Source organism: Furipterus horrens, unplaced genomic scaffold (genome assembly GCF_987537825.1).
Source record: "Furipterus horrens unplaced genomic scaffold, mFurHor1.1.pri manual_scaffold_8, whole genome shotgun sequence".
NCBI classification, from domain to species: Eukaryota; Metazoa; Chordata; class Mammalia; order Chiroptera; family Furipteridae; genus Furipterus; species Furipterus horrens.
In genome coordinates this window covers 95,539,540-95,554,163 of record NW_028327178.1, presented here as the reverse complement: position 1 = coordinate 95,554,163, position 14,624 = coordinate 95,539,540, and positions in this window count along the sequence as shown.

Below are 14,624 nucleotides of genomic sequence, written 5' to 3'. Positions count from 1 at the left end.
AAATCCCAACAGGAGGCTCTTATCCTCATTTCACAGAGCAAAGCTCAGAGAAGTGAAGTAACTCACCCAAGGTCACACAGCCAGTCAGTCAGAGATGACTCGGCATATAAATGCAACCTACACCCCTATTCTGAATGTGTGTTGTTTAATCTCTTTTCCTCCGCAAGATGTCCACTGGTGGGAATTGATGATTCCTAGAGACAAGGACTCAGTAATTAGGAGGGCTGGGAAGGACATCAGTGAAGTCCACCTGGAAGCCACGTTAGCACAGTTAAGGCAACCGCTGGCTGGTCTAGCTCTGCATTAGGTGTGTCTCGTCCCAGCTCCACACCTGCAGTCCCAGGACTCTCTGCAGCCTGAGGGCTGATGGGAAAGAGGGGGTGGGTGCAAAGCTAGCAAATAATTGCCTTTGGGACAGAACCCCTGGTGAGGTCAGAGCAAAGCAGAGCCCACAAACTGGGGGAGGGGTGAGCTCAGGCCTCCCCAAATGAAGACCAGGTCAGGAGAAGGACGTGATACCCACTGAGAACTGCCCTCTCAGATTTTCTTAGGCAGACCACCCAAGAATTCGTGACACTGCAGATAAATGGTGGCCTCAGTAGGATCAGAAGTAATGGCCCCCTAATGGGCAACCCTTCACCTCGAGGACGTGCGATCCTGGCTCCTTGGACTAAGACAACGACAATCTCATTTAAACTGCACACGTGTTGCCTTGGAGGGGATGTCATATCAACCCTGAAATAGAAATAAATTTTATTTCATGTGTCATCTGAGATCTATTAGTAATGACTGCCTGGAGTAGGGACTATCAAAGGCCCAGGGAGCTGGTCTCCATAAGAACATGCACCAAGATCAGTTAGTGATGTCTGTCAAGGACGAAGTACAGAGGCCAGACATTTGCCTGCTCAGCATCCATCTGCTCTGGTCCATGATGTCCTCAGAAGGATGTTTTGAAGAGATGGAGCATGAAGGTGTCTAAGGCCAGCCACATCCACCCAGGGGCTGAAGGGTGAGTTGGGTACCTGTGCCAAAGTGTCCCTTAATAAATCCCTTTGCGTCTTAAATTAGCCAGAATCCATTCTTTCCTGCCTGAAACTAAATAAGAATTCTAACTTACACACTTCCTTCCATCATCATTCCTTCAATTCCATTCATGTAAGGCAGTTGTGTACAGAATTGTTATTAAAGATTGACGGGTAAGAGAACAATTATAAAACAAGAAACAACTTTAAATTTAATGCTGGACATGATGGTTCTTAAAAGTGCATCTCTCTCTCTCTCTCTCTCTCTCTCTCTCACTCTTTATCTCCCCTCCTCTCTCTCTCTCTCCTTTTCCCTCTCTCTCTCTCTCTCTCTCTCTCTCTCTCTCTCTCTCACGCTTTCTCTCCCCTCCTCTCTCTCTCTTTCTCTCTCCCCCCTCCTCTCTCTCTCTCCCCCTTCCTCCCACTTTTCCTCTCCCTCTCCCATCTCCTCTCACATCTCCCTTCTACTCTTTAACATGGAATGCTCACCTTTCCTCCCTCACATCATTTCCTATGAATCTCCAAGTTCTACCCAAGATGAGCAATGTAAGCATCTTTTTCTTCTGCCCTCCCCCACCCAGGCCTGCCGGGGTGAGGTTCTCCCCCATCTCAACCATAAGGAGCCAGGAAAGTTGCTGTCCCCAGCCACAGAGCCCCCCACATTTCAGGTGAAGGCTGACCTTTCTGGAATACAGAAGTACAGCTGTGTTCTCACTAAATAACTTCTTGTTTCCTTCCTGCCACACTAGCCTGTCGCCTGGTATGAACACAATAAATTATTATTATTATTCTATTGAGCATCTGGGAGGGAGGGCCAGGCATGACCACTATCCTGGGACCTCCTCTCTCCACGCTGATGGTTTGAGCCTCAGTTTCATGTTGCACTCTTCTGGAGTGATTTTAATGTTGTCGTTGTTTTAATTGATTTTTTTTTTTTTTTTTTTTTTTTTTTAGAGAGAGAGAGAAGGAGAGACAGAGAGAGAAAGAGAGGGAGATTGATTTGTTATTGCACTCATTTATGCATTCATTGGTTGCTTCTTGCGTGTGCCCTGACCAGGGATCAAACCCACAATCTTGGTGTATCAGGACGACATTCTAACAAACCGAGCTACCGACCAGGGCCTCTTAAAGTGCTTTTAATAATACAGATGCCCAGGCCCGGTTCCCAGAGATCCTGACTTAAGTGGTGGGTAGGGGACCTGGCAGCTGCTCAGGTGGTGCTAACGTGGAGTCACAGCAGAGACCTCTGCTCCATGCAGTCACTCTCACGCAAAGTGAGAGACCATGGCAGAGAGAGCTGTGGGGCCCCCACGGCCCATTCCCTCTACCTGGAGGGCATCCAGGTAGATCGTATTTCCCAATCTCCCCTGCAACTGGGCGTGGCCAAGTAACTGAATTCTGGCCTCTGGCATGTGAGTGGAAGTGGTGTTCATATCTGCACCTGTCCCATGAACCCTCCCAGGCAATGCCAAGCTCCGGAGAGACGCCAGAGCTACTAGGTGGGAGGTGCCTGGGTCCCTGCATCACCAAATGGAAAGCCTCCTGCCAATCACCCAGTTAAACTTAATGTGAGAATGCAGCATCCATGCTGTTAAGTGACTGAGATCTGGAAGGTTCTCTGCTACGGGATCTACAGTGGGAGACACTTGTTAATTCCTCAGAGGTGTGAAGAGCCTTCCTCTGCAGGTCCCCATCCTAACACTCTGCCCCACTGGTGGGAGTTCAGAGATGGAGCATGAAGGCTGGTCTGGACGCCTGCATCCACCTGCCTAGAACCTCTTTGGGATGTTTTCTGAAGCATCAGGCCCCTCCTGCACATGACAACCCTCCAACCACAATGACATTCATTCCCCTGGCACCTTGGACACATGATGTGCTTTCCTGCCCCAGGGCCTTTGCACTCACTATTCCTTCTGCTTATGACACTCTTACTTATACTCTTCTCATGGCTGTCACATCACCCCTCAGGCCTCAGCTCCAATGTCACCTCCTCTGAGAGGCTTCCTCTCCCTGCCTTGTCTCAGTCAGCACCCCACCCCTCCTCTCTATGTCAGCACCCTATTCGTTTCCTTCCTGGCACTGGGTTCCATTGCTACTTACACATTTATTTATTTTCTTCCTCACATGGTCTGTCTCTCCCAATACACCAGATGCTCCTTCAGGAGGGAGGGGGTCTTTTCTTTTTGTGACAAACACAGCGGCTGGCGAGGGGGTCTTTTCTTTTTGTGACAAGCACAGCACCTGGCACAAAGTAAGATGCTCAGGAATGAATGAATGAATGAATGAATGACTACCCCAAAGTCAACCTAAGAATTCAGGCTTCATAACACCTGCTCCCAGATCTGGAAATCCTGATGGAGTCATGAGGTTAAGAGCTTACGGACTACAGCTAGCCCCCTACTGGAGAGGGCCAAGGTCAGCACCTGGGGCTCACTGTCACAGCTGTAAGCAGGCCCAGGACCGCTGCAGTGCACATCCCGTGGGGGTGCAGTTCACATCGCTGACCATGTGAAAGATGTCCACGGGGCTGTGCAGGGCACAGCTGAAGTAACCATACAGGCCCCGGCTCCACCTGGGGCCACGCAGGGCAAATAGATACTCCCAGGTAGGCCACTGCAGTGCGGTGCTCTGGAAACCTTCCTCCAGCCCTTTCCTCACACAAAATCATGAAAACCGGCACATAAAGGTGGGGCTGCTTCAGAGGAAGTAGAAGAGTCTGCAAAGCTGCCCTGGTGGACTTCAGAACCCTTGAGGGTGAGGAGCACAGGGTGAATATCCCCTGTGCACAGGGCGCCCATGCCCAGTGGTCAAGGTTACGGGGCACCATGGACAGGGCACCTATGCACCAAGGTGCTGATGACATCTTAACTCCCCACAGGACGTCTGGAGAAGCAGATGGCTGAGACACCAGGAGGAGACAGCACCTGCCCCAGGCAAAAGACAGGAAGTGCGAACCCCTTCTTGGACCACGCCCAGGCCTCAGACACCCAGCCCTCTCCTCCCCTCTCCTCCCCCAGCTGGGACCTCAGGCTCCAGTGGCAAATGCCTGGACTGCCCCCAACTAGTCCACATCCACTCCTCCCACCCTCGCGCTCCACTGGACGTCAGAGGGGACAGAATTCGCAGAAAGCTGCTGCAAATAAAGGGGAATGTCCCACAGGACAACAGAATATTAAATCGACTATTCTTTACTATTGTTGTCACCATCATCATCATCATCATTACTGCCATCACCTTGTTCATTGTCATCTTTATTGTCATCCTCATGATCCTCATTGTCATCCCTGTATCTGCACCCACTGAAAACTCCTTTCTCCATATATTTTGTTTTGGGGCGTCTGGTCTTTGCAGAGTACTTGACCAATTTTTCTTTTGCTCTAGCATCTTCTCCACCCTATAAAAGACATTCCTATTTGTGGGCCTTCGTTATCTCTCCCTTCTTGACAGGGTTCTGCTTAATTCTGAGGCCACATTCTCCCCCAAGTTCTTGCTATTAAAATATCAGTTCTTTCATGAAGGAGTAAAAACGACGATACTTGTTTTATAAAGATCTTCACTTAGGAAAGACGGGGCGTCCCTACGCCAGCCTCCCAGGGCTGTTCTGTCTAACTCTACTGCTTTCTGGAAAGTAGAAGTCTGGGAACAAAGGTCCTAGTGTCTTTCAATGTCCCCCATTCCACAGTACAGTCCATGAGTGTCACTGAGGGATGGAGGGAACTGGGGCCCCAGAGGCAGGGCTGATTTGAAGGTAGACTTCAAGCCAGACAAGATCGGAGTCAGGGAGCAACCTGGACCAGACCAGAGGTCTCCCTGCGCCAAGCTCCCTAGAGGAGCCTGAGCTCCAGGGACACCACAGGCCATCCTCCTGGCCCTGCTCCCAGGGCTCAGCTGCCTCCTGACCACCCTCTCATCTCCTCCCATGGGGCAAGAGTCCTGCACTTCTCACCCACCTCTGTCCTGCACACACCCTGGAAATCAGGGCTGGAATGACAACACAGAAAAGCCCTGTGTTAGGGCAGGGAGAAGTCAGAAATTGAACCCAGACTCTGGGGACCTCACTCTTAACCCTTAAGCCTCGGAATGGGTAGTGACAGGAGTGGCTCCGGGACCTGAGCCACCATTACAATAAGCGCTACAATGGGCTGAGCCCAGGGGCTCTTGGAAGTACAGAGGAGAGGTCCCCTGTTAGATCCCTGCTGCCTTGAGGCTACGTAACAAACAGCCCAGTATCTCAGCAGCGTGCAACAACACTCACAGGTCTGTGGTCGGCAGGGTTGGCTTTGTTCCTGACTGCAGCCCTCAGGTCAGCGCCACGTGGCCCCGTGCTGGGACCAGCAACTAATTGGAGCGTCCTCTTCTCATGGCCAGTGGAAGAAGCACAAAAGCACTGAGCAGAATAAAACAATGCCCACAATCCTGAGCCCAGCTCCACCGCCAGCCCCCAAGGGCCCCTTTTTCTGTTCCCAGGTGGTCTACTCAGTTCCTTCCTCCCAGCCACCCAATTCCTCCTGCTATACTCCGTGCCCCAGAAAGGATGTCTTATGACCTCTTCCCATATCATCCCTTATAGCCCCCTCCCACTGACCCTGTCCTTCTTCCAGAACTAAAATCCTGCCCCAAAGAGCAGCAATGCCCAGTAGGCTGGCTCTGCTGAATAGTAGCCCGAGATCTGGGTGATGTAGTTACGGGAAAATACAGCAGTCAAGGACGTCTCAAACGTGCCCGGGCTCTAAGGGGGTGCATGGCCCCCACCCACATATTCTGACCCTGCTTCCCAAGCACTGAGATCAAGTCCTTCACGAAATTAGGGCTCCAGGACAGGGAGGGGATGCAAAGAGCTAAGAAGCCACATTCAAGAAAATATCGAGCCGGAAAACTTCTTGATTTAGGTACAATGGGGGGAGGGCAGGGAGGAGGAAGGGACCTGCTGGCTCCTCGGGTTCTTAATTTGAGGCTCCAAAAGGAAGAAATAATAACAACAATAACCACCCTGCTGCAGCCACAGCACTTCCCGCCCGCGGAGGCGTCCGAGAAAGTGCTGACAGGGACGGCTGACAAGCCGCGTGCATTGTAATTCACAGCATAACAGCATCTCCGGGCTCATGGATTTCTCATTGAAAAATTATGTGATGTCTTTTTGGAAACCCAATACTGAGTTATTGATATCATGGAGGCAGCAGGCTCGCCACTGCCAGCTTATTAGCTTTATACTTTCTGAAGGACTTCTTCCCCCCTCTAATTTTCAACTTCGTTTTCCCTTTTCAGTTTAAATTGGATGATTGTGCTTGAGTGAGTGTCGGTGAGTGCATGTCTGGGGGAGTGGGCGTTCTGCATACCTGGGGGTGGGCGCTCTCACAAGCATGTCAAGGTGTGTGTGTGTGTGTGTGTGTGTTTCTAGGAGGGTACACATGAGGGGGTGTGAATGTCTCTCTATAAACTTAACTTCGGGGGCAGGGACTTCCAAATTTGTGTATCTATGGACCTGTCCACGTACAAGTGTGTGTATTGTGTGTGTACCTTCATGTGCGATACCACGTGTATATGGGTGTATCTTCATGTACAGTTGCAGGTGTGTGCATAGCTATGTAAGTATGGGTGTAATATATGTTCAGGTATCTGTGGGGATGTGTGTATATATCTTTATATCTGTGTGGCCACATGTGTATTGGCATGTGTGTCTGTATAGTTGCAAGTGTATGTGTAGGTGTGTGTCTAAGGATACATACAGGTGGAAGTGTACATAGATGTATGCATAAGTGTATCTTTATATCTGCGTAGCTGTGTGAATGTGAGTGTGTCTATACCTCTGTCCCCATATCCAAGTGAATCTCTAAGTTTTTACATATATGCATGTTCATATATGCATACCTATGTGTCTTTGAGGCTGCACATGTGTGTCTGTGAGAGGCAGAATTGCCATGTTGTGAGAACGGGGGCTCTGGGGTCACACAGTCTGGGGACCAATACTAGTTTTGCGTCTTGCCATCTGCATGGCCCTGGGCAGTTTCATCACCTCTCTGGGACTCAGCTCCTCGTCTGCAATGGGAGGGTAACTGTAACCTCACGAGGAGAGTCATGAGGATTAAGTGAGCTAGCGTGTATACACAATGCGGCACAGACCCCAGTGAGCACTCCAGTTCCGTGAGCCATTACGGTGTGACTCAGCACCTGTGTCAGAGGTGGCAGTCCTGCCCCGAGAAAAGGAAACTCCTGGTACCTGCTCTTACGTGCATGAGCTCCAGGATGTAATTATAATCAGTATCGTGCTGGGTACCTTTACGCAGGGCCTTTGCAACGATGCTTCTGGAAAGGACAGCCTCGGTTCACTTTGAATCGCACTGCCGGGTGGACACATGCCTGGCCCTGTAGACGGGGGACAAAGCTGAGTCAGGCAGCTTGCAGCTGCCCGGGAACTTAAGCCTGCAAGGGCATGGTGGACAAAAGGTCCGAAATGACATCTCCAGGAGACATAAAGGCTCTGAGATCTCACGGAAGAAGCCTTCCACCCCAGTACTAGGAAGAAGCATCTTCATAGAAGTGCTCCCTTCCAGCTGAGCCTCAAGATAAAAAGAATTTCTGCAGAAATCCTGGGAGCCTAGGAACAGAGAGGGGGCTTGCATGTTCCCCCTGGTAGCCCTCTCTGCTCCTTGGAGGTGGGCAGGCTCTGGGTGCTCAAGGGTGAGCAGTCAGAATCCCAATTTGGGGGTTTGGTAAGGATCTGTCTGAGTTTAAGGATTTACGTGGCCCGGAGAGGAGGAAAAATCACCCTGCGTCACTGATGGGGGGTTTCTCATCAATGTAGTGAGCCGCTCCAATTAAATCCAGAAAACTAAAGCGATGACACTCAGCTGCTTGTACCCAAGGCACGAAGCTGTGAGAATCTGGTGTATATCTTATACTGACAGCCCCTCTATTCCCATTCCAAGTGCTGAACAGCCACATGCCACCAGCAGCTACCATATTGGACCATGCAATTCTAGGCTTCCAAAAACAGGGGCTTATCTGCCGTGCCACTTCTCCAGGTGTCCCCAAAAGGCCAAAGGCCAATACCCAGGCACCTGAAGAACCACACCGGCCTCCTGGGAAGCAAAATCCCTGCAGCAGCCCAGCAAAACCCAAGTTTAGGTCTCAGTCCTGGGACTGCGATGGCAGCAGCAAGCCTGCTGGGGAGGGGGCCACCGAGAGCAGGCGAATGTCACTATTGGGACAGGTGGGGCAGCACCCTGCTAGGCAAAGAGAGGAAACAGGTTTTCCCATGAGTGATGTCAATAGTGCGTCCCACTGAGAAACACTTTGAGGGATTAGCCCCATTTTTTCAGGTGAGAAAACTGAAGTTTGACGAGGTCAGGTGAGTTCTAGGCACATGGTAAATAGTCAAAAAGTAATTGTGGAGGCAATGGGAAAAAAAGAACTTTTGGACAGGAAAAGACATAGACACCTATATAATTTTATTAACCAATGTCACCCCAATAAAGTCAATATAAATAAAATAAAATAGTGAAATAGATGAATAAAAATGACTTGGACATTTACTTTGACCCCTGAGAAAACTCTGTATCCCACTCCTGGCCACCTCCCCAGGGACTCCAGCTTCCGGGGGACACCTGGGCCTAGGTGACCCTTGACCTCCTCTACACTAACAACCCTCATCTCTAGCCCACCCCGCGATTACAACTAAACCCCAAATCCTCTTTTCTTCCTCCAGCTAAGGGTAGAGGGGGCAGAGGAAGGAAGTTCTCAACTCGGAATCAGGAAACCTGGTTTAAAAGCCCAGCTCCTCAGCTAGGCAGCCTTGGGGAGAGCCTCCCATTCGTTCATTCATGTTTTCATTCATTCATTCATTCACTTATTCGCTCTTTCTTTTATTCACTAACTGAACATGCAAGCGCTCCGAACTGAGTGAGTCCCAAGTGAGTGAGGCCCCTGCCCTGTGGCTTACTAGCCAGGTGAACTTGAGATGCTCCCTAACCTCTCTGAGCCTCTCCTATAAAACAGAGTAGTGACAGGACACCCCTCCTCACTGCACTGGAGCGCGGTTAACTGAGATGCTCCACATCATGCGTTCATTCCAGGGCTCATCAATCTGCTGGGCAAACGTTATCTGGGGAGTGTCCACAGTGGACTGTGGGTTGGGAGACAGGAATGAACCCCACCCTCTGGGAGCTGTCGTTCTCATGGGTGGTGGGGCTACCAAATAACCACCCCAGTGCTGGACACATGATAGGAACGAGCCAGCCCCCTGCTCCCTCGCTGCTCCCTCTCATCCTTCCCTGACATCCTGCGCGTTACAGGAGGGGGGACTTCTATCTCCTAAACCCCAAATGAGACCAGCGGCAACTGGAAAGCAGCTCCTTGACCTGAATGTGAGAGAGATGCCTTGGAGTCAGAAGGTCAGCAGGGTGCCCCGAACTGGCCACTGTGGTCAACCCTTCGGGATAGGTGTCCAGACCACTCAGAAACCAGAAGGGACAGACCTGGACACAGCTCCAGGGCTATTCCCCCCCCCCCCCCCGACGCTACCAGGGTCTGAGCATCAGAGCTTACTTAGCAAGTGAGGGCAGGCAGTAGCCCCAAACATTCCATGGCTGCCCCTATACAGTAACACAGCATCACACCAATGGGGGAAAAGGAAAACATCCTTTTCATTGGATTCCTGTAGACACCCCAGATGGGAACCCACACATCCACGGAGATCATTTTTCTTTTCTTTTCTTTTCTTTTTTTTTTTTTTCTTTCTGTCTTACAGAGAAAGGCCCCAAGCGTTCCATCCCAACTCCTTTCCATGGAAAAGGTATTCCATGCCTTGCGCCCCAGTAAATCTGTGTGACTGAGTTAAAATGTGTTCTTTTTTTCTTATTAGATGAATTGCATCATTAAATTACATTATAAAAGCTAAAAATGCACCATTAATTTTCAAAAACAATAGTAAATACATCTCATTTCTAATACATGATTCTGCATTTAATTTTTGCCTGGGGCTTTGCCTTTTTTTTTCTCCAGCCTCACTGTCTCCCTTTATGCAGACTATATAAATGGAGTTAAATTGCCAAAGAAATTTTTGCCAAATGTCCGTAATGTGAAAATAAATGAATTTCTAATTGGCTGTTGCAAAAAGAAAAATTGCTTTTTGATCTCAGCTCAGCCAAGCAAAAATCTACCTAGCTTGAGGAATAAGATGCAGACACATTGCAGGCAATGAACGGAGAGACAAAGGCCAGCAAAGTGACTCTCGCAGTGAAATATCTCCTTTCACCTCCCCGCCTTTTTTCAGCCCTCCAGGAAATCTAGCCTCGAACAAACCCAGCTAAGGGGCCAGGCAGGGACCCAGCCCTCCTGGAGTCCTGTTCTCTGCCTTCACAGGGACCCTGGGACCTGCTGGAACGTCACCCAGCAGCCCCAAGTTTACGCCCTCTCTGTGCCTTCTCTGGCTCAGCAACCCGAGCAACTTACTTGACCTCTCTGAACCTCCAATTCCTCATTTGTAAAATAATAAGCATGTTACATTTAGTGGGATTAGCAGGAAGTATTATGGGTCAAATTATGTTCCCTGCAAAACTCATATGTTGAAGTCCTAGCCTGCAGTGTCTCAGAATGTGACCTTTTTTGGAGATAGGGTCTTTACAGAGGTCATCAAGTTAAAGTGAGGTCATCAGGGTGGGACCTAACCCAATATGACTGGTGTCCTTCTAAGCAGAGGAAATGCGGACACAGAGACCATGCAAAGGGGAGAGCCCGTGAGGACACAGGCAGAAGACAGCCATCCACACACCAAGTAGCGGGACCCAGAACACAGCCCTCCTTCACGGCCCTCAGAAGGAACCACAACCCTGCCCCCACATGGATTTGAGACTCCAGAAATTTCTGTTCCTTAAGCCACTCCGTCTTTGGGACTTCGTTATAGCAACCCCAGCAGGCAAGAGGTTTGAGAAATTAACAGACATTGCACACATATACCAACCAGCAAGGGTGACATGAAGTTATTCCTGCCATGATCCCAGGGTTCTCCCAGGGATTTGGGGTTGAGGTTCAAGGTTTGAACTGAACACTTGGCTTTGCCTTTGTCCCCAGGATCAAAAGTCTCTTGGGAGCTGGAATACCCGTGGGGCGGTTAAGTTGTGCTTCTCAGGATCTTCTCTGGGCCCACCCCCAAGCACCACCCTTGACCACAGCACTCCCACCCGAGTCCAGTCCTCCGTGGTAACCAGCCTGACGCTTTAACCCCTTCGGGGTCAGACACCATGCCCACCTGCCGCCTCTATCCCACCCCTGCATCACACCACAGAGATGTAACCTTGTTAGAAATTGATTTGTGTGTGTTTCCTTTTTTCTCTTTCTCTTTTCTTTTTCCTCCTTTTTCTCCCCCTGCATTTTGAACTGATACCCAGGACTTTTTGAATGGCACTGCTCCCAGAGTTCATGGTTTTCCCGACTTTGATAACAAGCTCAGAGCCATTGGAGCGGTGACCCAGAGCAGGAGCCTCGGAAGAAGAGATCCTAGACCAGGAGGGAGGGGAGAGCATCCTCCCAGGCTGCAAGGAGACCCGGGGGCAGCTGTGTTATGCACCGAAAAAGAGCCCAGGCCCTGTGACACCCAACATGAACAAAGATAGGGGCTCCAGGTGGGAGAAAGCCATGGGGTTCCGGGGACTTCCGTGGACTCAGACAAGGAGGACTCAGCTGCAGTGGCCACAGGGAGAGCCGACCTGAAGACTGACCCTAGTTGTCAGATGCCCTCTGAGTCCGCTGGATGCTGCCGGGGAAGGGCAGGGCCTCGGGACTGACTGAAAGTGAATTTCCTGCCAGTTTGAGGTGGGGATGGGTGGCGGAGATTAGAGTCAGATTTAATTGATTTAAAGAAAAGAGCTGAGTATTTTCTCCGGTTCTGAGTTTCTGCTCTGAGCTTCAAAACAATACATCCATCTAGGGCACCACCCTAACTCCCCACTGTTCCCTGCACAGTTATTCTTTCCCTCCCACTTTGCACGGGCTGTTCTCTTTGCCTGGAATAATGTTCTTTCTCTTGGCTCCACTTGAAGAATTCCTATGTAACCACAAAGCCCCATCTCCAATGCCCTGTCTTCCATGAATGCTTCTCTGGCTGCCCTAGGCTGAGTCAGCCACTCTCCAGACATCCCATCTAGACAGGCAGGGCTGGATCCAGCATACCCAGGTATTCTGCTTTTCCAGGAAGGCTTTGGGGATCAGCATCGCTCCCCACTTCCATTTCCTCACCTATCCCTTCTCTGTCTTCCTGGGCGTAGTCATAAAATCTACTTCATTTGCACTCTGAAAAAAGAGCAAGCAAACTGCACACTGCTGTCTTCTCATTTATCAGAGGAGGACACCGAGGTTCTGAGTGGCAAAAGGTCGTGGCCCGGATGGCACAGCTGGGAAGTGGGGGGCTAGGGCTTCAAACCCAAGTGGTCTGGCCCCAGAGCCCAAGCTTATGGTTGCTGCCCCTCCACAGACCCTCAGGAAAGCGCCATGATCGAACTCATGTTTGGGCAGATGGCTCCAGCTTCTCTCCCACTGGGGTCCAGTGAGTTGCCCTCTGAGACCTTAACTGGCCCAGGCCAGGGAATTGGTGGCGGGGAGGAGAGCCAGGGACCAAGCAGGACTTAAACAGGAAGAGACAATCAGCACAGATCTTGCTCCCAGCTAGAAACCCATGGTCCCAAGTCCCCTCCAAGGAAGTCCCCACCTGGGAGTGCCTTAGGTCACAGGATTAGTGCCTCAGATCCATTGGGGACCGTGATACAGGCAGTGGCTGGAGTCGCGAGCTCAGAGTTCCCAGGGAGAGGTCTGACCAGGGCTGGACAGGGGTCCCAGGGAGAAGCTCTCCAACTGGACAAGGTCTGTAAGGAGAAAACAGGGCCTCAAGGCATGGGGACAAAATGGTTGGCAGCGGTGCCAGGCGGGATGTCAGTGCATGACAGCCAACATCCCTGAATGTCCACAGCCCTCTTCTGGGCTTGTAGTGGGATCTGGAATGGCTGAGCTCCCCGACGCACAAGAAGCCTCAGAAATAACTATGACCCCCCTTCTGTCTTGCATGGGGGCTGCTACGCAGAAAGCAAGTGGGCTTTGCATGTTGACCTACCATCTACGAGAACTTCGCATTTCTTCAGCGAGGCGTCTTAGCAGGGCCAACTCTGAGGATGCAGGGCTGAGAGACACTGCGGTCCTGGGTCCCCATCCCAGGTTCCCGTAGTGTTTCCTTCAATCCTGGGAGCTCTGCCGTCTTGAGTTGCTGTCACGTGCAACCAATGAGCTCTGTCCGATACTCCACACTTGAGTTTCATATTTGCCCTCGCCCTTAAAACAACGCCCCACTGCTCGTGTTGATTTGAGGGGTTCTGTTTGTTATCTGCAATGTGAAAGCTTCAGGTCAGATCCCAGCCCACCCCCCACTTCAAAATGCTTCCCAGCAGCTCCAGCCCTCGGACCTGAACCTGGCCAGCAGCTGACCTTCAGACCCCAGAACAGGTCCCAATGCTGAGCCACAAACCAAGCAGTTGGCAAAACCAGCCCCTTTTCCCTTTAGTGTGCATATTAATTAGCCTGAAACAGGTGCAAAACCCACCTCGTTTATTATTATTTTTTCTTTGAGCTCATAATAGCAGTTGCTGTGAATAAATTCCGTTAACCCGGGGAAAGGATTTATGACCCCAAATTTACACCAGTCATTTAATCATAGCCCCTTTGCCGCAGACAGACTTTTTCGAGAACAATTTGCCCCACGATTTGTCAGTAGGAAAATGGCCTCATATAAACGTTGGGAGGAAATAAATGCTAATCCAAAGCTCAGTCTTTCATTCTCCTAATTGCCCAGGGAATTTAAAGGAGACAAACTTATTTACTCCCAGCAGGAAGTGAGCTGTAATAAAGCATCCCCACTGTGGGCTGACAGCAGTGCCCCAGAGGGAGGGGGAGGGGACCTGGAGATTTAGAGGGGGGAGGGGCAGGAGCAGGGTGGGGAATGAGTGGGCACGGCCACTGGACACTGAGACAGCCAGCTAGCTCAGTGACTCTCCTGCATTTTAAAGGGATAAGTCCTCCACCTTGCACCCCACAGCCCCCAAGTTGGCCACAGGAAGAGTCCCCGGGAAAAGGGCAGGTTAAGCCCCACAAGCTCTCCTGGGGCAAAGAGGAGGGAGACTCTGAAGCCGGCCAGGAAAGCTTTCAGGGCTGAAGGCAAGGCCCAGGAAGCCAGCATCCCTGCGGGGAGGCTCAGCTCCAGCCCCACAGTTCCGTGGTGGAGCATGCGGGGACCTCAGGCCCTGGGCAGCAGAGGGTGGGGCCACCAGGTGCTGTGAGCAGGCACCGCAGTGAAGGAGAAACCCAGTATAGCCTGCTGGGGGAGACGGGGCTCACACCCCCACCTCACTCTTCCTGGGAGACTCGATGGCCTTCTATGGGTTGCCTCTCGTTGTCTCCCGGCACTCCAGCCGGGGCTGCTGAGAGGTCCTCCTTTCATGTAAAATGGGGACCACACAACCCTATGAGGCTGTGAGTGAATGACGCCGGGGAGGGTTGTACAACCCGTGCAACTGTTCACGGTGCACTTGTCAGATACTGTCATGGGCCGGAGAGATTCAAGGA